The sequence below is a fragment of the Oncorhynchus nerka genome, linkage group LG2, assembly GCF_034236695.1.
Source record: "Oncorhynchus nerka isolate Pitt River linkage group LG2, Oner_Uvic_2.0, whole genome shotgun sequence".
Taxonomy (NCBI): domain Eukaryota; kingdom Metazoa; phylum Chordata; class Actinopteri; order Salmoniformes; family Salmonidae; genus Oncorhynchus; species Oncorhynchus nerka.
In genome coordinates this window covers 31,020,278-31,045,173 of record NC_088397.1, presented here as the reverse complement: position 1 = coordinate 31,045,173, position 24,896 = coordinate 31,020,278, and the positions used below count along the sequence as shown (strand labels likewise).

The 24,896-nt window shown below is 44.9% G+C and overlaps 1 protein-coding gene and 1 long non-coding RNA gene across 2 annotated transcripts in view; one reads left to right on the top strand and one right to left on the bottom strand.

Moving 5' to 3' along the window:
* The first annotated feature begins 1,137 nt into the window (after positions 1 to 1,137).
* The window catches only part of LOC115134123 (B-cell CLL/lymphoma 9 protein-like), a 108,974-nt gene continuing 85,215 nt past the window's right edge, over positions 1,138 to 24,896 (top strand). The window contains exon 1 of the mRNA XM_029667807.2: positions 1,138 to 1,347. The gene's annotated coding sequence lies outside the window, so the exon portion shown is untranslated. The remainder of the gene's footprint in view (positions 1,348 to 24,896) is intronic.
* LOC135574360 (uncharacterized) lies at positions 6,506 to 23,641 on the bottom strand. Its single transcript, XR_010465411.1, has 2 exons — positions 23,355 to 23,641; positions 6,506 to 9,445 (listed from the first exon to the last, which is right to left on the bottom strand). It is a non-coding gene; the product is annotated as an uncharacterized LOC135574360 (long non-coding RNA).

Here is a 24,896-nt window from a genome sequence, read left to right as displayed (position 1 = left end):
GGGCAATAGTCATTTAGACAGGTTACCTTGGCGTTCTTTGGCACAGAGACTATGGTGGTCTGCTTGAAACAAGTTGGTAGCAGCATGAAGCTGCGTGTGACGCAACATGGTCACGGCCAGTGAGGTGATTTGAAAGCTGAGGGTAAAACTGACCACGTACTTGTATGATAAAGATACCATTGTGCAGTTGTCACAATCATAAAACATATAACCGCAAAACAATGGGGTTTTAGTGATAAACAGTACGTTTCTCAGGATTTATTTGTTAACCTGTCTGGCTGCCATCAGTGTCTGTCAATCATAAAGACCAAAATCCCACAGACCCACACACTCACTTTCTGGGTCAGTTTCTGTGGGTTGAAGCTGACTTTTACTTTTACCTGCTAAGTTTGTTGCTCATGGTTCGTTGTTCCAAAATCAACACCTTCCCCCTGCCCCCCCCCCCCCACACACACACACACACACACACACCTCTGTTCTCAGGACAGGCATGAGGACAGATCCTACCCAACCCCCCACCTTTCTCTCTTTCCCTCACTATCCCTTGCCCTCTTTCTATGTAGGTGCCTCTCCTACTCTCCCTCAGTCGGAATTGACAATGTTTTATCCTACCCTCTCGATGTGATTTTTCACCTGTGAAAGCGGGAGCAGTATGATGCCTGTGCAATCCTCTGCTGTGTGTGTGTGTGTGTGTGTGTGTGTGTGTGTGTGTGTGTGTGTGTGTGTGTGTGTGTGTGTGTGTGTGTGGGTGAGCAGGTCAGAGACTGGGAGGCTTACTCGCCGAACGAGGGAGAGGAGGGGCGACCTGAATAGTGGGGGATAAAGAGCAAGTGGCAGAGAGGACAGAGACCGGGGGGGGGGGAAAGGGGTGTTTGTAAGGGTAGATGTCTGTGAGTGTGTGTGTGTTTGTGTGGGGGCTGTCTTGTTTGCAGCTTGTCAGCAATTGCTTGAGACAAGCTTCCCCTCCACCATGTGTGAAAGCTACTTGGCGTGAATGCCCGGACTGTACCAAGTGGCAGCGAGTCACGAGGGGGGAGCTGCAAGAAAAACAGATCCATGCAGAGACAATAGGCCCCTGAAGTGTCCCCCCCCCGAGTTGCTTTGATGTTGTCCTAGTGTCTAGATGCTAGAGGGGACCAGGGGTTGCGAGGAGGAAGAAGTCTTTGTGTGCACTTTTTCACCGTCCAGGACAAAAGAGTGGGGAGTAAGAAGCCCAAAGAGAAGAAAAACACCAAACAAATGAAACCAAAGCGCTCCTCTAGATGTTTTGTGTCCGCGCTAGTGGGGAAGCGAGGGAAGGAGAGAGCGAGTGAGGAGAAGAGAGCTGCAGCAGCACAGGCTGATTGGGTGAGTCGTCTCTGTGTGTGTTCCTTCAGCTATGGTTGTTTTTTTATTTTTTTCCAGGGGTTAGTTGTATTTAGGGGTTTGTGGGGGTGGAGGCTGGAGTTGGGAAGCTACTGGGTGAATTGCATGGTGTTGTTGTACTAGCTGTGTGGTAAAGCGTGCTTAAACAGCAGTGTGTGTGTGTGTGAGATTGTCAGTGTGGTTTGGAATGTGGGATTGATTAGTCTGTAAATGGGATAACCCCCCCCTATGATAGTCTGACCCTCTGTGTGTGAGACAGAGAGAGTAACGGCAGTGAGTGAGCGTGTTAGGTGGGGAGGGAGAACCGTCTGAGATCTCCCCATTTCCATGTGTGAGACAGAGGTGAGACAATGAGACCGCCCTCTCCGTGTCAGCTTTGTCACTTGTGGTTGTGGCTGAACACAATGTTGGGGGAGTGTGTGGGGGGTAGGGTGGACCTATCTGCCCCTGAGGGTTTTTGGGGGTGGGGGGGATATGTCTGTCGAACCAAGTGAGCATGTGGGTAGCGGGCAGATTTCACACAACCAGCGGTTAGATTAGGGGGAAAAAAGTATGCTGTGATTTGTGGTTCTCCATTCCTTCCTTTCTGTCTCTCTTCCCTTTCCATGTTATGATGCTTGTCCACAGCTGCATTGTATCTTGAGAATTAGAACTCTCCATCTTATATACGGAGTCTTTGTTAGGCACTGGCAGTGAATGGCAGTTTGGGGGGGGGGGGGGGGGGTTAATCTTTCTGAGATTGTCTGTCATATTCACTTGGTTAACATTCAACACACGATTCAATGAGTGAACTGTGTACCATGCTTGGGATTCAGATGGAATTAAAACGTATACAAAAGAAAAGCATTAGAGTCTTATACACAATGTCTTTGTGGAGGAAATATATATATATTTTTTGCTTGATTCCTTGACTTCAATTCCGATTCGTTTCAAAGAATGGTTCACCGTGACTTTAGTTCACCCTAACATTAGTTCACCAATGTGATTGTATAGACATTTGTTTTTGGAATTATTTGGCCATTTCCATTCTCTCCCAATTCAGCAGTATATCTAATCTGAGAGGTGCTGCTGTCAGTCTTTAATATGATTGTTTTTCTTCACTCTGGTCCTGAGTCAAAGGAAGTCCTCTCTGTCAAGTGGACATGATAGAATGAAGTATGTTTATTTCTTTCATTGGATCCCCATTTAGCTTTTGCAGAATCAGCATCTACTTTTCCTGGAGTCCACAAAAAAACACCAAACATGAGTTGTTTTTTTCATCTGTTTTTTCAAGGTAATTTTGCTGTTTGCTTGAGTAATAGGAGATGGAAGGGAGTTCCATGCGATCATGGCTCCATATAAAACTGTGCGTTATCGTTCATTTGTTTTGGAATTGGGGACTGTGAAGAGACCCCTGGGGATATGCATGGGTGTCTTAGCTGAATGTTATTTGATTATGCAGACAACATGTCATTTTCGTCACAATATTATTTCTCCTAAACACTAGGAGAAGCAGTTAATCTCTGGTCAACCCTACCCATTGATGGGGCTGCAGTGGAGTGGGTAGAGAGATTCAAGTTCCTCGGTGACTTAAAGTGGTCCACACACATGCCCATAGTCATGAAGAAGGCGCGACAGCACCACTTCCCCCTCAGGAGATTAAAACGGTTTGGCATGGGCCTTCATATCCTCAAAAAGCTGCACCATTGAGAGCATCTTGACTGGCTAAATCACTGCTTCGTATGACAACAGCACCGCCCTCGATCTCATGCCACTACAGAGGATGGTGCGGAAAGTCAAGTAAATCACTGGGACCGAGCTCCCTGCCATCCAGGACCTCTATATCAGGTGGTGTGAAAAGTAGGCCTGGAAAATCGTTAAAGACTCCAGCCACCTAAGCCATAGACTGTTTTCTCTGTTTCCGCATGGCAAGCGCTACCGGTGCAACAGCGTTGACACCAACAGGCACCTGAACAGCTTCTATCCCCAAACCATTAGACTGCAAAATAGCAAACAAAATGGCTCCACAGAGAATCTGAGTTGACTCCTTTATTTTATTTTTGTACTGTCTCTATGCACACACATTTGGTTTGCTCACAAGCACAACATGCACACACGTTTATACTGACTCTACACACACGCACATACAATCATCACGTACCCTGCTGCTACTCTGTTTATCATATATCCTGATGCCAAGTCACCTTATGCATATATCTACCTCTGTCACTCCAGTATCCCTGCACATTGGAAATATAGTATTGGAACTGACCCTGTATATAGCTTCCTCACTTCTCGTGTTCTTCTTATTTCGTATTTTTGATTTATTTCTCATGTGTTTTTGTTTATGTTATTTTTAGTATATTGATTACTACATGAGTGGGTTTAGAGCTAGCAAGAAAGGCATTTCACTGTACTTGTGCACGTGACATTAAAAGTTCAAACTTGAGAGGGGAGGAGAGGAGAAATTACACTCCATTCTACATCAGTCCTGTCTGGGTCCTCAGACATCGGCTTCAAAGGTGTATTCGTTTAAAGGGATTTCAATTCACACTGTGGAGTCAGTGCTACAGTATAAGAGGCAGAGTTCACTTCCAGTTGATTCAAGCAATGCATTAAAAGGATTTTAATATGTCAAAAAACGGAGAAGAAATCATCTACCTGCGTTAACTGCCGATTATACTACATCTAACTCACCTAAATAGAAGTAAATGAGCACTGAATGAATGAGCGTGGGCAATCATGAGTGTTTTATTTGTGTAAGCTTGACCTAATAATGCATCAAAGAGTACTTGGATTTGTTGATAGAGCATATTTGTGCCGCTGTGACACAGACACATTTTGTGTGTTCAAGACAAAAAAACTTTTCTAAGCGTGTTTCTCTGGACATTTTTCAGAGTAGGAAAAGCGAATAGGTTGTGAGCATTTTTGTTACGCAAAAAAAGGCAGACTTGGCAACTTATGAATTTGCATATGACCTCGAGAATGCAACTTAAGTCTGTTTCTCTATACAACAGGAAATGGCATGAAACAAAAAGTATACTGCTGTAGAATCAGTAAAAAAAATCATACTGAGTAATTAGGTAAAAGAAAAAAAGGGTTCTAGGGTTTAAAACGAGGGAAATTCTATCATTGAAAGGGATAGTTCATGAGTTCTAGGGTTTAAAACGAGGGAAATTCTATCATTGAAAGGGATAGTTCACTGGGGAGAGTGCAACAGAATAAATGGGTTTATTCTTCACAGTTGTCAAATATCTAATGCATAAATTATGCCTATATTACAGCAACAGTTAATATTCCACTGCAAACATAAAAAAGCATTTAGTTAGATGACAGTTTAGTTAATGCCAGGATGTGAGAATGAACGCTCGCAATAGTTTCATTATGTCCCGGGGTTCCGTAGCAAATTTTTGGTCAGCAGAAATAACTTTAGAATGAGAATGTAGACTGGGGACTTAACTTGAAGACATGGTGATTCTAGGAGGTTCGTTTGGAGGTGTCCATCAGGCTGTGTATTTGGGGGGGGGGGGGGGGGGGATGACGACATTCCAAAGACCGTTGCATTTTTAGAGGGGTCTATGGCAGAGAGATGATTCTCATGAATCGTGCAACTGCTGAGATTGTCGCTTCAATCTGGAAACCAGAGTGAATCACATCACAGTTATATTTGAGCATACTACACACCCTCTTTGGCATAATCACCGCACCTTTTTGTGCCCGGATTCGGGTTCATGTATTAAGCTAGCGCTGGCTATTGGAGAAGAGGGTAGTGAGAAAGAGTCTTTGTAAGCCCTGCAGCACAGCCTGGCCTCGGGGACCCATCCCCCAGCAACAGGCCCGGTAATCAACATGGATTTCTGCCCAAAGTGGTGACAAATTTACCGGTGCTATAGCTAAGCAATTTCAAGAAAAAACGAGCAGAGGATCCAATAATTGATAGAAGGATCAATGGCCGTGGTTCAGGAGAGAAAGAGAGGAGCTCTGCTGGATGGGCAGACAGCAATCAGACATTTGGCCTTAGCTCCCTACTCTGTCAGGACCGGACTGATGGGTAGGAGAGAGAGACAGGTTGATGAACGTAGGGTTAGAAGTATAGGTGGTAGATGAGTGTTTGGATAATTTTTCTTAGTTCACTCAGATGGTCAGATTATCTTCCCAGTCTCTCTCTGCTTGATGACTTCCCCATGTGTTCCAGCCAGTCTGTCTGAGATGGCTGCTGAACTCATTCAGCTGCATGGCTCCACAGAGTACAGGGGCTGTCCAGACAGCCCAAGTTCTCTCTACAAAGACCAGAAGTCCCTGACATCTACCTAAGCCTCTGTCACTGGGGAAAAACTTCCCTCAAGTACTGCTACTGAGAAATGTCTAAGGAGGCTTGAGAATTCAACCAGAATTCAACCAATTGTAAATGAAGGGAAAACCACACTGTGCGTTGACTGAGAATGTTTATGCTGTATTTTAAGGACAGGCGAGGTTTTGTGTCAATCTCAAATGGCGATATCCACGAAAGAATCAGCTTGCATGGTGTGTCATTTGAAAACACTTAGCACCTCCGATACAGTGTAAACACTCAGAGTGAATCTCCAGTGTGTTTTTCTTTATAAGTTATCTAGGTCTGTGTTGAGGACTGTGTCTACTCTATAGAGTTGCTACCTTCCTCAAGTGTCAAACCGACATTAAGTTGAGCTGGCCTATTTTCAGAGCTCTTCAGCGTGATATCCCCGATGCTAGCTAAATAATAGCACACAAGACTTGATTGAACTCCCCAGCTTCACTTCATCTCTAATCAAGCACGTTACAGCACACAAAGCATGTGCATGTTCAAGAGGCTCTTCACACCTGGGTGGGCTCTACAAAAGTACTCGGAGCAGGTGAGAGATAATGCAGAGGAACACACATTAGCGATAGCGATAGCATTAGCATTAGCGCATAACATTAGCAGTGCTGCTGTCTCAGCTAGGGCTGTGGCGGTCACGAAGTTTCGTCAGCCGGGGATTGTCAAGCAAATAACTGTCGGCCTCACGGTAATTGAGCGTTAATTAACACACACACATTCAGCATCTCCTGGCTTCCACACACAGCCTACAAGCCACTGATGCAGACCTTTGGAACATCTACATTTTCAAAAGTCAAATAAATCCATGTAATATAGCCCACACCGTCACAATAAATCCATTATTTATTTTAGACAGGTCTAAAGAAGCATGATGTGAAAATGTAGACTATTTCTGAAGTACTTAATAGCATACTCAGAGTTGTCCTTATGTTAGGCCCTGATCTAGCTATGGCATATGGCTGTGGGCTGCGCTTGTTAATTTAGCAGACAAGATTTGCTTCGATTATTTTATAGGATGAAAAATACATCCGAACAAAGCTGAATAAAATATAAATCATATTTTCTCCAAACGGTTTGAGGGAGTGTGCACGTGCGGCTATTCTGTGTTGAGCGGTTATTAACTAAATAAATAGGTATTCCTATATGCTTAATTTGGAGTTATTGCAGTTTATTTTACAATTGCTAACAAGTATTTACCTATACTTCAAGATACTTTTCTAAACTCTTAACACAGCAACACACCTACATCACACAATTAGACAAATAGTTAATTTTCTGCTCAAAACCACATTTTTTTCATTAAATACCAACTCTACATTTCAAAATGCTAAAAATGGGATGGGCTGCAAACCAGTTTGTGATTGCATGTGAATGGTGGAATGCTACATTGTCCCATGCAATCACACATGTCCTCATGTTTCCTGCCGAGCTGTTCCCTTTCTGCTTCTGGCACCAGTTGTTGGTGGAGGTCATCTCAAAACAAAAGAAGGCGCTCAGTGTTGTCGGAACCAATCTGGCATTTCTGCAGGACCAAACCAGCACTCCAGAATGCAGCACACATTGTGATATTTGCTCCTTTCTGACCCGGCACATCAACGGTGGCCCTTTTCCCCGATGATGTTTCTTCCCTGACGACGTGCAGCCCATCCCAGGTTCAAACCCTGCCTCGTCTCCATCAATGATTTCAAGTGGGGTCTGATTAGTCTCCAACTCCGTGACTCTCTGAAAGAAATGAAAACACAGTATGTGTAAATGCTTTTCAGTATGTCCTACTGTATGTACTGTAACTCATGTTTACATGTAGAGTAGCATAGTGTAAAACTCACTATAGAACAAGACATAATGGATAGACACCAATCCTGGACGTATTGGTGCCGGAGTTCTTTGACCCACTCACTGTTCCTTTCAAAAGGAACCGTGTAAAACTTTCATTCGAACTCTGTGTTTGGTCAGAGTCCGAGCCAATGGTGGTCAGACTGATGCTTCTCCACACTGTGTAACACCAGGTTGTCCTCTACATTTCTGCTCTGAATATCTCTCAGTTTAATTGCGTTGTCAGCAATGACCAATCCTACAATGGTCTTGGTTTTCACTGGGGAGCTTTCCTCTTCCCCCAGAAGGAGGAAGACATTAGCGTTCTTTAGAGGAACAAAAATACAACAAATATATTTGCATTGGGGCTGGTGCCCTACAGTTCCTGTGGGACATAGCAACAGTAATGATAGAAGAAGCTCTTGTGAAATGCATTACGTACCTGTTGGTTCGTTGAAAACTCTGGATAATGGAAGCCACGGTTGACCGTCTGAGATTAGGCAGGACTGTTTCACCAGCCTCTCTCAGTGATAGACCATGGTATTAGGCAGGACTGTTTCACCAGCCTCTCTCAGTGATAGACCATGGTATTAGGCAGGACTGTTTCACCAGCCTCTCTCAGTGATAGACCATGGTATTAGGCAGGACTGTTTTACCAGCCTCTCTCAGTGATAGACCATGGTATTAGGCAGGACTGTTTCACCAGCCTCTCTCAGTGATAGACCATGGTATTAGGCAGGACTGTTTCACCAGCCTCTCTCAGTGATAGACCATGGTACTAGGCAGGACTGTTTCACCAGCCTCTCTCAGTGATAGACCATGGTATTAGGCAGGACTGTTTCACCAGCCTCTCTCAGTGATAGACCATGGTACTAGGCTGGACTGTTTCACCAGCCTCTCTCAGTGATAGACCATGGTATTAGGCTGGACTGTTTCACCAGCCTCTCTCAGTGATAGACCATGGTATTAGGCTGGACTGTTTCACCAGCCTCTCTCGGTGATAGACCATGGTATTAGGCAGGACTGTTTCACCAGCCTCTCTCAGTGATAGACCATGGTATTAGGCTGGACTGTTTCAGCAGCCTCTCTCAGTGATAGACCATGGTATTAGGCTGGACTGTTTCACCAGCCTCTTTCAGTGATAGACCATGGTATTAGGCTGGACTGTTTGTCCTGGTCCAACTACTGCTCTGCCTGGTTCAGCTACTCCTCTCCCTGGTCCAACTACTCCTCTCCCTGGTCCAACTACTCCTCTGCCTGGTCCAACTACTCCTCTACCTGGTCCAACTACTCCTCTGCCTGGTACAACTACTCCTCTGCCTGGTCCAACTACTCCTCTGCCCGGTCCAGCTAATCCTCTGCCTGGTCCAACTACTCCTATGCCTCCTCTGCCTGGTCCAACTACTCCTCTGCCTGGTCCAGCTACAGTCAATTATGAAAATAGAGCAGTAATGATCCCAAAGCAAAGGGGCAGGTATTATTTCCATGTGACTGTGACGAACCAGAGAGGTTCTAGGAAAGAAGTGGCACTGAAATGGAAGAGACATCACCACCTTTTACTGTAGAAGGCTTTGTATCGACATCCTCTAGTGTGTGTGTGTGTGTGTGTGTGTGTGTGTGTGTGAGTGTGAGTGCATGCATGTGTGAGTGCGTGCGTGCATGCGTGCGTGAGTCCAACTACTCCTCTGCTCGGTCCAGCTAATCCTCTGCCTGGTCCAACTAGTCCTCTGCCTCCTCTGCCTGGTCCAACTACTCATCTGCCTGGTCCAGCTACTCCTCTGCCTGGTCCAGCTACTCCTCTGCCTGGTCCAGCTACTCCTCTGTCTGGTCCAGCTACTCCTCTGCCTGGTCCAGCTACTCCTCTGCCTGGTCCGGCTACTCCCCTCCCTGGTCCAACTACTCCTCTCCCTTGTCCAGACATTATTTGTCCTCTGTCTACTTCTCTGTGTTGTTCTGTAACCACATTGACCAAAATCAATCCAAAGAGTCCCCTTTTCACTATGTAATGCTTTTATTATAAAGGTGCACTTTATTGGTGAAAATGATCTTCCCCAAACTTGAAACTCACGCGTTGCTTATGTATGCCAGTCAGTGGTGGAAAAAGTACCCAATTGTCATACTTGAGTAAAAGTAAAGATACCTTAATAGAAAAGGACTCAAGTAAAAGTGAAAGTCACCCAGTAAAATACTACTTGAGTTAAAGTCTAAAAGTATTCGGTTTTAAATTCGGTGTCAAACTTAAAAATGATAAAATATACTTTAGTATCAAAAGTAAAAGTACAAATATAAATCATTTCAAATTCCTTACATTAAGCAAAGCAGACAGACACATTTTCTAGTTTTTATTTTATTTACAGATAGCTAGGGGCACGATCCAACACTCAGACATAACTTACAAACAAACCATGTGTTTAGTGAGTCTGCCATATAAGAGGCAGTAGGGATGACCACTCACTCTTGAAAAGTGAGTAAATAAGAACATTTTCCTGTTCTGCTAAGCATTCAAAATACAACGAATACCTTTGTGTGTCAGGGAAAATGTACGGAGTAAAAAGTACATAATTTTCTTTAGGAATGTAGTGAAGTAAAAGTAAAAGTTGTCAAAAATATAAATAGTAAAGTAGAGTACAGATATCCCCAAAAACTGCTTAAGTAGTACTTTAAAGTATTTTTACTTAAGTACTTTACACCACTGATGCCAGTTAGGCTCTACACCTGCCATAAAGCGGATTCATGTGCTTAATTTTAAGAAGATCTTTGGCCACTTTAGTTGTGATACAAACCTTATTAAAACATGTAGGCCTATGGGCTGGCTACATGAGGTGTTTGACTATGATTAGAAAAAGTTTTTTTTAAAAAGGCATTGTTTCTTATGCTGGGCATCATTCACAAGCGATAATATATACTTCACAAGTGATAGGCTAATATTCTTACCCATCAGACTATTTTTGATTTAATCTCGTCTTTACATATACTAAATAATATATGTGATTTAGAATGGACCATTATCATGCACCTGTATAGAAACAGGGGCAGCTGGACAAAATGTAATCTTTGCACTTAAATAGTGAATGGAGGACACTTTTCCCTGTGGTTTATTTTCATGCCAGCCAGAAAGGCTATACTCCTGTTGTAAATGTATTAAATGTGCTTAATATTAGGAAAGTTGAGAAATAAATAGTAGGCTTAGCCTATAGAAAGCTGATGGGATCCTCCTCTATTTAGTAGAAGCCATCACTCTGTTTTCTCCCCCAATTGCATAGCCTATAGAAACTTTGCGCAACATGAGCTCATGAGCTCTCATGAAGTGTTTGATTAGATTTTCGATACATTTCCATTGATGTCAGAGTGATTTGAGGGACAGTAGAGTGCGGAGTACAAGTCTGTTAGTAAGTTTGTAGGCTACTATTGACCATCAGAGCTTGGAGAAGCCTAATTACCTTCAACGGTCACATGGAATTTGACTGCCTTCATGACTCGTGACCGACGGTGTGGCGGTAATACGGTCACCGCAACAGCCCTAGTCTCAGTTCTTGTTCGAGATGCATTGATCTGGTGTTTGTTTGTTATCGTCAATGGTCTCTCGTGGCTCTGCTCAATGCCAAGATGAGGGAAATCTAATTTGGGAGAGAGTTCTCTCCACGATGGAACACAGCTGTAGGAAACCTTGCTATAGTCTCCTGCTTTGTACACATCAGGGACGTGTTCATTAGGCACCAAACAGAAGAAACTAAAACAAAGAGGGACTACCTGGACTTGGTCCAATAAGAAACAGTTACTTGGGTTTCCTGTTACGTGCCCCAATGAACACAACCCAGATGGGTGATGATCAAGGAGAGAGACAATGACCACCTCTGTGAATGTGTACAGCACATTAGATCACAACTCTGGCTGTGGATTGACCTTGGCTTTCCCATGTAGTACTATAATAGGATAGTATATTCTCTGCAGCTAACTACTAGAGCCGTAACAAGGCAGGACAGTAAAAGGGTTGTTTTCTCTTAGAAATAGTGCTGTTGTTCAGTGGCTGGAATGTTTTGTGACTTTTCTATGGCTGCACTGATATAGCTGGCGCAAATGATGGTGCTACTCCGGCGGTAGGCCTGTAATGCTGATCTATTTGCTGTTAGCGCTCCGTGATATCAGCACAGACCTGCACTTTAGTTCCAATTAATGGACTCAGCATGGGTGAGGAATCAGCTTCGCCAGCATATTAGACAAACGTACGTACACACGCACACACGCACACACACACGCACGCACGCACGCACACACACACACACACACACACACACAAACTAGAGGATGCCGATACAAAGCCTTCTACAGTAAAAGGTGGTGATGTCTCTTCCATTTCAGTGCCACTTCTTTCCTAGAACCCCTCTGGTTCGTCACAGTCACATGGAAATAATACCTGCCCCTTAGCTTTGGGATCATTACTGCTCTATTTTCATAATTGACTGTGTCTGCATGTTGGATCTGGTTCCCATTTCCCCAGGATTTATACTGCTCTATTACATTCCTCTCTCTTCAATTCACATGCACAGAGCCACAGGAGAATTCGATACGCTTCGCATTTTGGGAAATCTGAGACTGAGAGAAAGTGAGAGAAAGTGAGAGAAAGTGAGAGAGAGAGAGAGAGAGAGAGAGAGAGAGAGAGAGAGAGAGGTAAAAAGAGGGTCTGAAAAGAAAAATGTAAAAATAATGACACGGGATCAAAATGTAGAATTGCTGTGTGGAGGTCAGGTTCCTGGTTTAGTGCTTTGTGGTGCCTTAACCTCCTGGTTGGGCAGAGGTTAAACCAGATCATTGGCTGCTGGTCTCTGGGCCATGGTGGTGGCACTGGTGGCGGTGTGGGATAGCAGGCATCAGGGAGGAGGGTGAGTCATCAGGGAGGAGGGCGAGTCATCAGGGAGCCCAGCGCTCACAATATACAAGTAGCAAAAAGGACTGGAGAAAGGGAGGGAGGGAAGGAGGGGGAGAAGGGAGGGGGCTGTGATGAATTCAAAGCAGTCTTGCTTGACTGGTGATGTTTATTGGTCCATGGAAGCTTCTGGAAGTATGCTAATGACTCTTATCCTGTGTGTGTGTGTGTGTGTGTGTGTGTGTGTGTGTGTGTGTGTGTGTGTGTGTGTGTGTGTGTGTGTGTGTGTGTGTGAGAGAGAGGCGATGAGCGACTTTCCCCAACATCTCTCACTGTCTGTCACACATGTACACAAACACACCCACCCACAGGGAGACACACAGAGGCACATGTGGAAAAGGGGCAGGAAGGTACTCTGAATCTGGAGAAGAAAAAAAACATACTCACCGTGACATGTAGTGAGAGGGAGAGATATGAGGAGAGGGGGAGATTCCTGGACAGCATGTGCTGCTGTAGGTGCATAACGGTCAAAAGAGCATAGCGAGAGAGGATCGGGATAGTCAAAGTGCTGTGATCCTTTCCAATCTGATATGACAACCAATGTTAGAGCTGATTCAGATCGGTTCAGCTGATTAATGGTCCTGTTCATGTCCAGAGTCCACTTTGTTGATTATTTTGGCAAGTGTGAACGACTGGGTTCGAAACCCAGGTCTCCTATGTGCCTCAAAACTGTGAGCCTGCTGAGCTAAACGCTATCAGAACCCTGACAATTGTCCATCTCTTCTCACAGATCTGCTATGACACAGCTTCGTCACGGATAATAATGTAATAATCATTCGATTCACTGGATCCCCATGCCTTCCTCAAGGACAAGGGCTTTTCATTCAGACATAGAGCATGTTATATACACTCCTAAACCACACGTCGTCTCCCATGGCAACAGGTGCATTTCTCAGTGCCACGGGTAGTGTGTGTATCAACATCACAGGTCGAGTTCTTTTGTGCTGCTCCGGCACAGCAAAGGTCACCTCGTAGTCTCCGTGAGGAGCCACTGGAGCCACACGTTCTACCCGTTACTTTGTACTTGCAGGAACAACGGTTAGCATCATTTTTTAAACCTCTCTCACACATCGTAGCCCCTTGACCCTGCTCTCAGCACTTATCTCAACCTCAGCTACCAATACGATATCTCCTTATACTGTACAGAGTGTACTACTAGCAAGGCAGGGCAATCAAAATCATACCGATCTTGCCCCGCCCCCCCCCCCCCCCCCACACACACACACACATTCATGCTGTGAATGATAAGCACTGTGGTATGTTCCATCCTACTCCTATCTCAAGGCTCCTATACGCTCATGCACCCCATACAGGCATAGACAACTCTCCCACATGGATTTACTGTGTAAGGGGGTGTATTGTGTGTCGTGACTTTGGCTGCGGGGTTGCGTGGAGCAGGTTGGTATTTATTGTTGTGAATCTTGACCTGGAGGCAGTTCTGGTGACTAGCTGGTACAGCCACTATCAAAAAAGTTTTAAAAAATCTGATTTTGAACCTTAACCCTAACCTTAAATTAATACCAAAAAGCACATTTTTGTTTTCATGAATCTTTACGATATAGCCAAGTTTGACTCTGCAGCTGGCCTATCTCGTGGAAATCGCTCAGTTTTGCCTCCAGGGCAAGGTTCATGACAATCAATATCAACCTGCTTGGGTGGATGACGAGCTGATCTTGTGTCAGCGAGTGTCCCCGTTTGCATGATCATCTCTTGTATTTGCAGTGGGAATGTCGTGTGGAAATGTGGTGTTTGTGTGTGTATATTGTATGCATGTGCTGGGTGTCTGTTTGTGTATGCGTGCTGTGGTGCAGAGCAGTAATGCTTCTGCTCAGCGTAGCAGATCACACTAGCATCTGCGCAGCTGTGCCGGCTCCTCCGAGAGCACGGGGAACGGGCGCAGCTGTGCATCTCTTTCTCTCCTCCTGCTGTCTTTTCTCTTTCTTACTCTCTCTTTCTCTTCCCATCTCTCTTTCTTTTTTTCTTCCTCTCTCTCTCTATCCCTCTATCTCTCTGCTATCATCCTCCCTCCCTTTTTCTCTCCTGTCTTTACTCTTCGTCTCTATCTTTCTCCCTCCCTCCCCTCTCTCACTCACTCTCTATCTTTCACCCTCCCCTCTCTCTCTCACTCTCTATCTTTCTCCCCCTCCCCTCTCTCACTCTCTATCTTTCTCCCTCCCCTCTCTCACTCTCTATCTTTTCCCTCCCCTCCCTCTCTCACTCACTCTCTATCTTTCTCCCTCCCCTCTCTATCTTTCTCCCTCCCTCCCCTCTCTATCTCCCTCCCTCCCCTTTCTATCTTTCTCCCTCCCCTCCCCTCCCCTCTTTCACTCACTCTCTATCTTTCTCCCTCCCCTCTCTATCTTTCTCCCTCCCTTCTCTCACTCTCTATCTTTTTCCCTCCCCTCCCCTCTCTCACTCACTCTCTATCTTTCTCCCTCCCCTCTCTATCTTTCTCCCTCCCTCCCCTCTCTATATTTCTCCCTCCCCTCTCTATCTTTCTCCCTCCCTCCCCTCTCTATCTTTCTCCCTCCCCTCTCTCACTCTCTGTCTTTCTCCCTCCCCTCTCTATCTTTCTCCCTCCCCTCTCTCAATCTTTCTCCTTCCCCTCGCTCACGCTCTCTCACTGTCTGCTATCTTTCTTCTGTGTGTGTCTCTCTCTCTCCCTGCCTCTGACCCTCCTCCCTTCCTTCACCTCCTCTTCTTCTTTCTGGTGAATTCAGACGCCGGCCTGTCTTTCTGTCACTCAATCGTGGTTCCACCAAGGGCTTGTTGGGCTGTATCCCCATGGTAGCCCTCATCAAAAAGCAGAGACCGGTACGTTAGATGTTGATCCATCAAACCCATATACTACTGGTCCCATAGATCAGCACAGGCCAGCTCTCACCACACCTCCGTGCAATGCATTGTGGGTGTGACTCCAAAGCCCAAGGGATTTTGGCTCTTGACTCAACGTCCTGTGCTTTACTTGGCCCACGGCTTCGTGGAACCCTGGCCTTTGGAGCTGCTCCTTAGTTAGTATGTGAAAATAAACTTGAACTATTCACTGTTTGGATAAGCCCCGTGTTCCAGCACTTTGTTGTACTTTGAGGAGGAAATGGACTATGAAATGAGAAACTTCAGATTCAGAACATCCAAAGCACATGGAGAATAGCTATACTGATAATTCAATCTAGCCTAAAGAACAGGGCCAGTTTCCCGTACACAGATTATGTAAATCTAGTTCTCAACTAAAAAGCTATTTCAATGTGGATTCCCCATGGAACATCATTTTTAACCCAGGACTAGTCTTAATCTAGGTCCAGAGTTAGGAGGCCATTTTACCAGATTTTTTAGCTCTATAAGAAGGTGATTGGGCCAAAGAGAAGATTGTGTTAGTTGTTCAGATCCAGACTCTGGGTGGCCTGCTTTTGTTTTCAGAGCTAGTAACATAACAGTGTCTCACTAAGAGGGTTTTTCAAAGGAAGGACAAGAGCTATTCTATTTTCGAAAGACGGGGGCAGTTATGCAGTGTTTATCAAGCTTTTAAGAGGTATTTAGGGCATATAGCCTAGTAGCTGGGGTAAAACTTCTGTCTTTACAGTGAAACAGAATGCGGGCCAAGGTGTGTTGAGAGTATTAGTAGTTCTGAGGATCAGTAATTTAGTTGTGTTTATGCTAAATAAGCTAAACCAAATCTATAAGTGGTTTCAATTCTGCCGAAACCTAACGCTGAAATTTGAGATGATGTGACACACAACTGAAATCCCATTGAAAACCCAGAGAGCCCATTTCGCCAGAAGCCAATATTGTGTTCAACCTGGTGTGATTACCCTTCCCAAAACCCTCCCTGTAGCCCTTGCCAGTAATATTTTCATAATTTCTATCAAGGTTTCATTCCTCTTCCAGCAGGACACATACACACAAACACACAGACACTCCACAAGCTAGCTAGCTAAATAAAGTAAGACAAAACGTTTTTTGAAACCTTTTCAGCACAGGTTGGCTGTACGATCAATAGTGTTTCCACTGTAGGTAAACGACGCTCAGAGCTGCAGCAGTATTGGACTGTCAAAACAGGGCGTCACAGAGGGCTGCTGGGTATGTGCCTCTCCTGCCCTCTCCCCCTCTGTCTTCCCCTCTGCTTCTCTCTCTCTCTCCTTCTGTCTCCCTCTGCCCCCCTCTCCTTCTCTCCCTCTGCCTCCCTCCCCCAGCTCGGGTGTTTTTTTATTTTTATAGCTCAAACAATAAGCAGCCACACCAGCCAGGGTAAATTATTTCTGTATGTTAAAGACAACCTTGACATTTTCAACAACAACAAAAAAGGTTCCTTGCACTGTAAAGTGTGGTTGCACGCAAATGTACGTGCTCTTGATTATATGTATTGATGGTGATGACGATCAGCGTTCATTGACATTTTCTGTTGCGAAACGTACAAAACAAAATCTGTTTGCGTGCCTTAATGAACACAACCCTGGTGTGAATGGACACTAGCTCCCCTCAACATTGTTCTCTTTGTGCCCCAATAAGTCGATGACGTTAGTGGAGGCAGTACTTGTTTAGCATTGATCTGTACGCTCTGACTGACACAGGAGTGCATGCATGAGCTAATCACGCTAACCGCGCTGTGTTCCCTACAAGCCAAAGCGCCAATGTTGTTTTTCAAAAGCAGCCCCAGTCTGGCCTGAGGCTTTCCATGGGCTAAAACCTTGTTGGTTTACTGGAACATTGAGTAAAGAGGACACTTGGCCCCTTTGTAAACAGGTTAGCTGTTAGCTACGTTAGCTTTGTTGTTTTTTCCACGCCTAATTCATATCCATATCTCTGTAGTCTTTCTTTACACAGGAAATAACAGGAAATAACACTTGCACAGTCACAGATCTACTGCTAGCGTGTTAGCTGTATGATGATGAGGCACTTGCAATGCGTCATGCCTCAATCAATGCTTTCATCGTCATAGAGATAAATGGCTGTGTGGACACGGACGGGGACAGAGACATGGTCTGCTGTCTATCGCCCAGACGGAGACCCTCTGTGTCGGAGGGTCGCCATGGTGACGGCCAGGGCCCATCCCAGACGGGGTCCATGTTACAGACACAAAAAAAAACACCCTCCTCCTCGTCCCCCTACTCGTCCCCCTACTCGTCCCCCTACTCGTCCCCATGCAGCGAGCAGACGTGCCCCTGCTCCATGGCTCTGGGCCCGTTTGTGTGGCCGCTGTGTGGTGGCAGCAGGCAGGCTGAGGGGACTCAACCCAGGACCTGAGTCAGCCTGCCACCCCCTCGGGATATAGGTCAGCTCTGGTGAAGTGGCCCACGGGGAGGGGAGGAGAGGTGAGAGAGCGTGACGTGTCTGGCTGAGAGACTGCATGGGACTTTCTCCCTCTCTCAATTCAATTTAAGGGGCTTTATTGGCATGGAAAACGTATGTTTACATTGCCAAAGCGAGTGAAATAAACAATAAAAAATTAACAATAAACATTACACTTCCAAAAGAATAAGAACATTTCAAATGTCATATTATGTCTATATACTGTACAGTGTTGTAAGGATGTGCAAATAATTAAAGTACAAAAGGAAAAATAAATCACCATAAATATAGGTTGCCTTTACAATGGTATTTGTTCTTCACTGGTTGCCCTCTTCTTGTATCAACAGGTCACAAATCTTGCTGCTGTGATGGCACACTGTGGTATTTCACCCAATAGATATGGGAGTTTATCAAAATTAGACTTGTTTTTGAATTATTTGTGGGTCTGTGTAATCTGAGGGAAATATATGTCTCTAATATGGTCATACATTTGGCAGCAGGTTAGGAAGTGCAGCTCAGTTTCCACCTCATTTTGTGGGCAGTGTGCACATAGCCTGTCTTCTCTTGAGAGCCAGGTCTGCCTACGGCGGCCTTTCTCAATAGCAAGGCTATTCTCACTGAGTCTGTACATAGTCAAAGATTTCCTTAAATTTGGGTCAGTCACAGTGGTCAGGTATTCTGCTACTGTGTACTCTCTGTTTAGGGCCAAATAGCATTCTAGTTTGCTCTGTTTTTTTGTTCATTCTTTCCAATGTGTCAAGTAATTATCTATTTGTTTTCTCATGATTTGGTTGGGTCTAATTGTGTTGCTGTCCTGGGGCTTTGTGGGGTTTGTTTGTGTTTGTGTACAGAGCCCCAGGACCAGCTTGCTTAGGGGACTCTTCTCCAGGTTAATTTCTCTGTAGGTGATGGCTTTGTTATGGAAGGTTTGTAATCACTTCCTGGTTGTAAAATTTAATGGCTCTTTTCTGGATTTTGATAATTAGTGGGTATCGGCCTAATGCTGCTCTGCATGCATTATTTGGTGTTTTATGTTATAAGGATATTTTTTGCAGAATTCTGCATGCAGAGTCCAGACCTCACAACCATAAAGGGCAATGGGTTCTATAACTGATTCATTTTTAGCCAGATCCTAATTGGTATGTTGAATTTTATGTCCCCTTTGATGGCATAGAAGGCCCTTCTTGCATTGTCTCTCAGATTGATCGTTCACAGCTTTGTGGAAGTTACCTGTGGCGCTGATGTTTAGGCCGAGGTATGTATCGTTTTTTGTATGCTCTAGGGCAACGGTGTCTAGATGGAATTTGTATTCGTGGTCCTGGCAACTGGACCTTTTTTGGAACACCATTATTTTTGTCTTACTGAGATTTACTGTCAGGGCCCAGGTCTGACATAATCTGTGCAGAAGATCTAGATGCTGCTGTTAGGGACAGAAGCACCAGATCATCAGCCAACAGTAGACATTTAACTTCAGATTTTAGAAGGGTGAGGCCGGGTGCTCTCTCCTTCTCTCACTCTCACTCACTCACTCTCTCTTTCTGTCTGTCTCTCAGGCCAAAAGGCTCAGTGTGATGATTCTGGGGGGTGGTGTGCGTGTTTCTTTCTGAGTGTGTCTTTTTTGTGTGTGTGCGTGCATGTGCGAGAGAGGATCTAAAGAAAGCAAGTGTGTGTGCATGTTAAATGTTATGTAAAGGTATGTCATGAAAAATATCTGCCTGTCAATGCCTGGGTTTAGCTTATGATAGCAAACCTGGTGGTATGGATGACTCGAATATGCTTCAGCTTCCTCTCCATTCTCACCCCCACCCATTTCTCTCACCCCCACCCATCCCTCTCTCTCTCTCTCTCTCCCTCTCTCTCCCTCTCTCTCTCTACATCTTAATTCCTATCGCTGTGATGTACTTCTTATAAGCCCCGACAGCCTAGTTAGTATTCTAGGAGAGCCATCAACAGCGAGAGAGCAATGTCACTGTCTCCATAGTCACTCTCCTCTTTACCCATTGAAAATGAGCACACAAAATAAAACCTCTGTCTGTCTCCAGATGCTTATCCCTGCAAATGGGTCTGAAATAGCAGGAGAAACAATAGGAGACCGAGAGATAAAGAGAGGGAGCGAGAGCCCTCGACACTGTGTGGACGGCGGAGTGTCATCAAAGAAATGCACAGAGAGACGGAGGGAGATCATCACATCAAATTAGTGGCGAGGGTAATTAAACATAATTATCTGCAGGCGAGAGCAATATGAACCCAGGAAGTAGTGTTCCCGCCTGCCTATATTTAGAGTTGACAACAGAGAAAGAGAGGGAGGGGGAGACAGTCATTACTTAATCATATAGCTGTGATTAGTTCGGGGCTGGTTAAGTCTCTCCCTCTAGTTGTGTCTGTGCACCAGGACTACGATAGTAAGTCTAGGAAGAGCCCATGGCTATTCCTGACCACAAACAATGTGTGTGTGCATGTGTGTGTGTGTGTTAGATGTGTGTATATCTGTGAAGATAATTGTATTTTGCTTCTTAAGAACGCCTGTGTGTGAGAGTGTGTCTTGTGTGTGTCTCTGTGTTGCATACAGGGCTGATGCTGTGCATGAATATAAATTCACACCAGGGCCAGGAGGAATCTGAAGGAAGATGACACGTGAACCTGTCTCTTGCCGTTCCTATGGCAACGCATGGAGCGGAGAGGGGTGGGGGTTTACTCAAAGGCTCTGGAATACGGGTGACTCCGGAGAGAGAGAGAGAGTTAGAGAGAGAGCGAGGAGATAGAAAGATGGGGGAGAGAGAGAGAGGATTTGATTGACCAGAGCTTTCTTTAATCCGACCCATACGCTATCCTAGCCATGGTATGTAGGCATATTATTATACAAAAGTACCTTATGTGCATGACATTATTTGTAGCTCATTTGTCATTTAAAAACAGTATCTTGGGTTTGGACAACAGTGCGTGGCTTTACCTACTACTCATTAGTAGGTGACATGCTGTGTGTGATTCGAACAAGAACCTGGTGACTGGATGACTGTCAATAGAAAACTTTTCTTTTTGATGAGAGCCATAACAAAAGTGGTAAGGACCACTCACAGAGAAAGGGAGAGAGAGAGAGAGCTTCGATGCTTCCAGGGACATGATATAATCAAATTGGCTGAAAAACGGGGAGGGGTTTCTCAGGGGCAGGGGTGGGGTCCGGTCTCACACTGTCCGTGTGAGGAGGGAGGGACGGAGACACATGATTGGTGGTCTGGGGGTGGTGGGTCCTCAAAGGGTGATGGTAGATTAATCACTCGACACTCGACGGGCTCCTCTGTCTCTCTCCCCAGCTGTGGAAGATTGGGATGTGTTCACTAGGCATCAAACGGGGGGAAAAAAACGACTGAAACAGGGTGGGACTTCAGTTCACCATTACAAAATGTTTAAAACACTTTGAGTTGCATGCCCTTATGAATACAGCCCTGATGTGCAGAATATGCCTCAGTCGTTCCAAGAAACAGACAGGAAAATATATCTATTTAGTTCTGCCTGTCTGTCTGTCTGTCTGTCTGTCTGTCTGTCTGTCTGTCTGTCTGTCTGTCTGTCTGTCTGTCTGTCTGTCTGTCTGTCTGTCTGTCTGTCTGTCTGTCTGTCTGTCTGTCTGTCTGTCTGTCTGTCTGTCTGTCTGTCTGTCTGTCTGTCTGTCTGTCAGTTGACAGCGATCTCACACCTAGAATCACAAGGATACACCCTGCGGGAGGACTGTGTATGACAGAGATGTTCACAGCTACTGAACACAGAGGGGGATGCCATGTCAGTCAGGGGGGTACAGAAGTGGATCATGTTACGATTCAGATGTTAAAGCACACAACTGGACACTTTATACTGTCGGCCTACACTGTACATGAACTATGTCTGATGAATTGGTGTTCAGTTTGTGTAGTAACAGTTGCAGACACGTTTGTGATCTAACAAATCAAATTGTATTTGTCACATGTGTCGAATACAACCTTACCGTGAAATGCTTATTTACAAGCCCTTAACCAACAATGGAGTTTGTATAGTTTTACCAATTTTTCTCCCCAATTTCGTGATATCCAATTGGTAGTTACAGTCTTGTCCCATCGCTGCAACTCCCGTACGGACTCGGGAGAGGCGAAGGTCCAGAGCCGCGCGTCCTCTGAAACACGACCCTGCCAAGCCGCACTGCCTCTCGCACTGCACACTTAACCCGGAAGCCAGCCACACGAATGTGTCGGAGGAAACACCGTGCACCTGGCGACCGAAGTCAGCGTGCAGGTGCCCGGCCCACCAAAGGAGTCGCTGGAGCGCGATGAGACAAGGAAATCCCGGCCGGCTAAACCCTCCCCTAACCCGGACGACGCTGGGCCAATCGTTCGCTGCCTTATGGGTCTCCTGGACACGGGATCGAACCCGGATCTATAGTGACGCCTCAAGCACTGTGATGCAGTACCTTAGTATGATTCATTCTTTGTCCTAATCCATGGCTTCTGGTTGGCGTATGTACGTACGGGGACGACGTCGTCGATGCACTTATTGATGAAGCCGGTGACTGATGTGGCATACTCCTCATCCAAAACTGGTCATCTCTGTATCTCCATCGCAAGACACACTGGTTGATGCTTATTTATAAAGCCCTCTTAGGCCTCATTCCCCCCTATCTGAGATTCTGAGATGTCTACTGCAGCCCCCGTCCTCCACATACAACACCCGTTTTGCCAGTTACATTTTGTTAAATGTCCTCAAAGCACACACATCCCTGGGTTACTCATCTTTTCAGTTCGCTGCAGCTAGCGACTGGAACGAGCTGCAACAAACACTCTAATTGGACAGTTTTATCTCAATCTCTTCATTCAAAGACTCAATCATGGACACTCTTACTGACAGTTGTGGCTGCTTGCGTGAAGTATTGTTGTCTCTACCTTCTTGCCCTTTGCGCCCGATAATGTTTGTACCATATTTTTGTGCTGCTACCATGTTGTGTTGTCATGTGTTGCTGCCTTGCTATATTGTTGTCTTTAGGTCTCTCTTTATGTAGTGTTGTGTTGTCTCTCTTGTCGTGATGCATGTTTTGTCCTATATTTATATTTAATTTATTTAATTTTTAAAAATCCAAATCAAATCAAATGTTATTTGTCACATACACATGGTTAGCAGATGTTAATGCGAGTGTAGCGAAATGCTTGTGCTTCTAGTTCCGACAGTGCAGTAATAACCAACGAGTAATCTAACCTAACAATTCCACAACAACTACCTTATACACACAAGTGTAAAGGGATGAAGAATATGTACATAAAAATATATGAATGAGTGATGGTACAGAACGGCATAGGCAAGATGCAGTAGAAGGTATCATAAAAGTGGCATTGTTTAAAGTGGCTAGTGATACATGTATTAAATAAAGATGGCACGATGCAGTAGATGGTATAGGGTGCAGTATATACATATGAGATGAGCAATGTAGGGTATGTAAAAATATTAAGTGGCATTATTTAAAGTGGCTAGTGATACATTTTAACATAAATTATTCCATTATTAAAGTGGCTGGAGTTGAGTCAGTGTGTTGGCAGCAGCCACTCAATGTTAGTGGTGGTTGTTTAAGTCTGATGGCCTTGAGATAGAAGCTGTTATTCAGTCTCTCGGTCCCTGCTTTGGTGCACCTGTACTGACCTCGCCTTCTGGGTGATAGCGGGGTGAACAGGCAGTGGCTCGGGTGGTTGTTGTCCTTGATGATCTTTATGGCCTTCCTGTGACATGGGGTGGTGTAGGTGTCCTGAAGGGCAGGTAGTTTGCCCCCTGTCCCCGTAGGGGGCCTTTTGGTAGGCCGTTATTGTAAATATGAATTTGTTCTTTACTAACTTGCATAGTTAAATAAAGGAAAAAAAGATATATCATAAATAACAAATGCCATCGGATGAATCGCGGAACATATTCACGTCTGTGGTAACAAAACAGTTCTGTAGTTTAGTATCTGCGTCATCTGACCACTTCCATATTGAGCAAGTCACTGGTATTTCCTGCTTTAGTTTTTGATAAAGAAACAAGTTGTGGTTGTGGGTATGCATGTGTGTGTGGGAGGAGGGGACAGGCCATATATTTAGTTCCAGGATACACCTCTTGCCCTCTCTTATGTCACACACACTCTCTCACTAATGCAGTAACATACATCTAAAACACACACACACACACACACACACACACACACACACACACACACACACACACACACACACACACACACACACACACACACACACACACACACACACACACACACGAGAGGTAAGCTGTCAAGGCTGTTTAATTTGAGAGTGGCCAGCACCCATAAACACACAGGGATAAATAATTCAGACCAGTCAGTCCATGGGCAGGAAACTGGGCCTGGGGCACACACACACACACACACACACACACACACCAAACATGCAGCGTTGAATATTGCCTCATTTAAAAAAAAAAGGTTTAACACATTTTGATTGGTTTTCTGAGCTACATCAGGTGTGCAGTGCACCAACATGACAACATGCCTGTCTCTATGTCTGAGAGACTCTTTTTGTCTGTTGCTGCATTGAGATCGTTACAGTTGAAGTCGGTAGTTTACATACACCTTAGCCAAATACATTTAAACTCAGTTTTTCACAATTCCTGACATTTAATCCTAGTAAAAATGCCCTGTCTTAGGTCAGTTAGGATCACCACTTTATTATAAGAATGTGAAATGTCAGAATAATAGAAGAGAGTTTACATACACTCTATTCATATTTGGTAGCATTGCCTTTAAATTGTTGAACTTGGGCCAAACGTTTTGGGTAGCCTTCCACAAGCTTCACACAATAATTTGGGTGAATTTTGGCCCATTCCTCCTGACAGAGCTGGTGTAACTGAGTCAGGTTTGTAGTCCTCCTTGCTCGCACACACTTTTTCAGTTCTGCCCACAAATGTTCTATAGGATTGAGTTCAGGGCTTTGTGATGGCCACTCCAATACCTTGCCTTTGTTGTCCTTAAGCCATTTTGCCACAACTTTGGAAGTATGCTTGGGGTCATTGTCAATTCTCCTGACTGATGTCTTGAGATGTTGCTTCAAAATATCCACATAATTTTCTATTTTCATGATGCCATCTATTTCATGAAGTGCACCAGTCCCTCCTGCAGCAAAGCAGCCCCACAACATGATGCTGCCACCCCCATGCTTCACGGTTGGGATGGTGTTC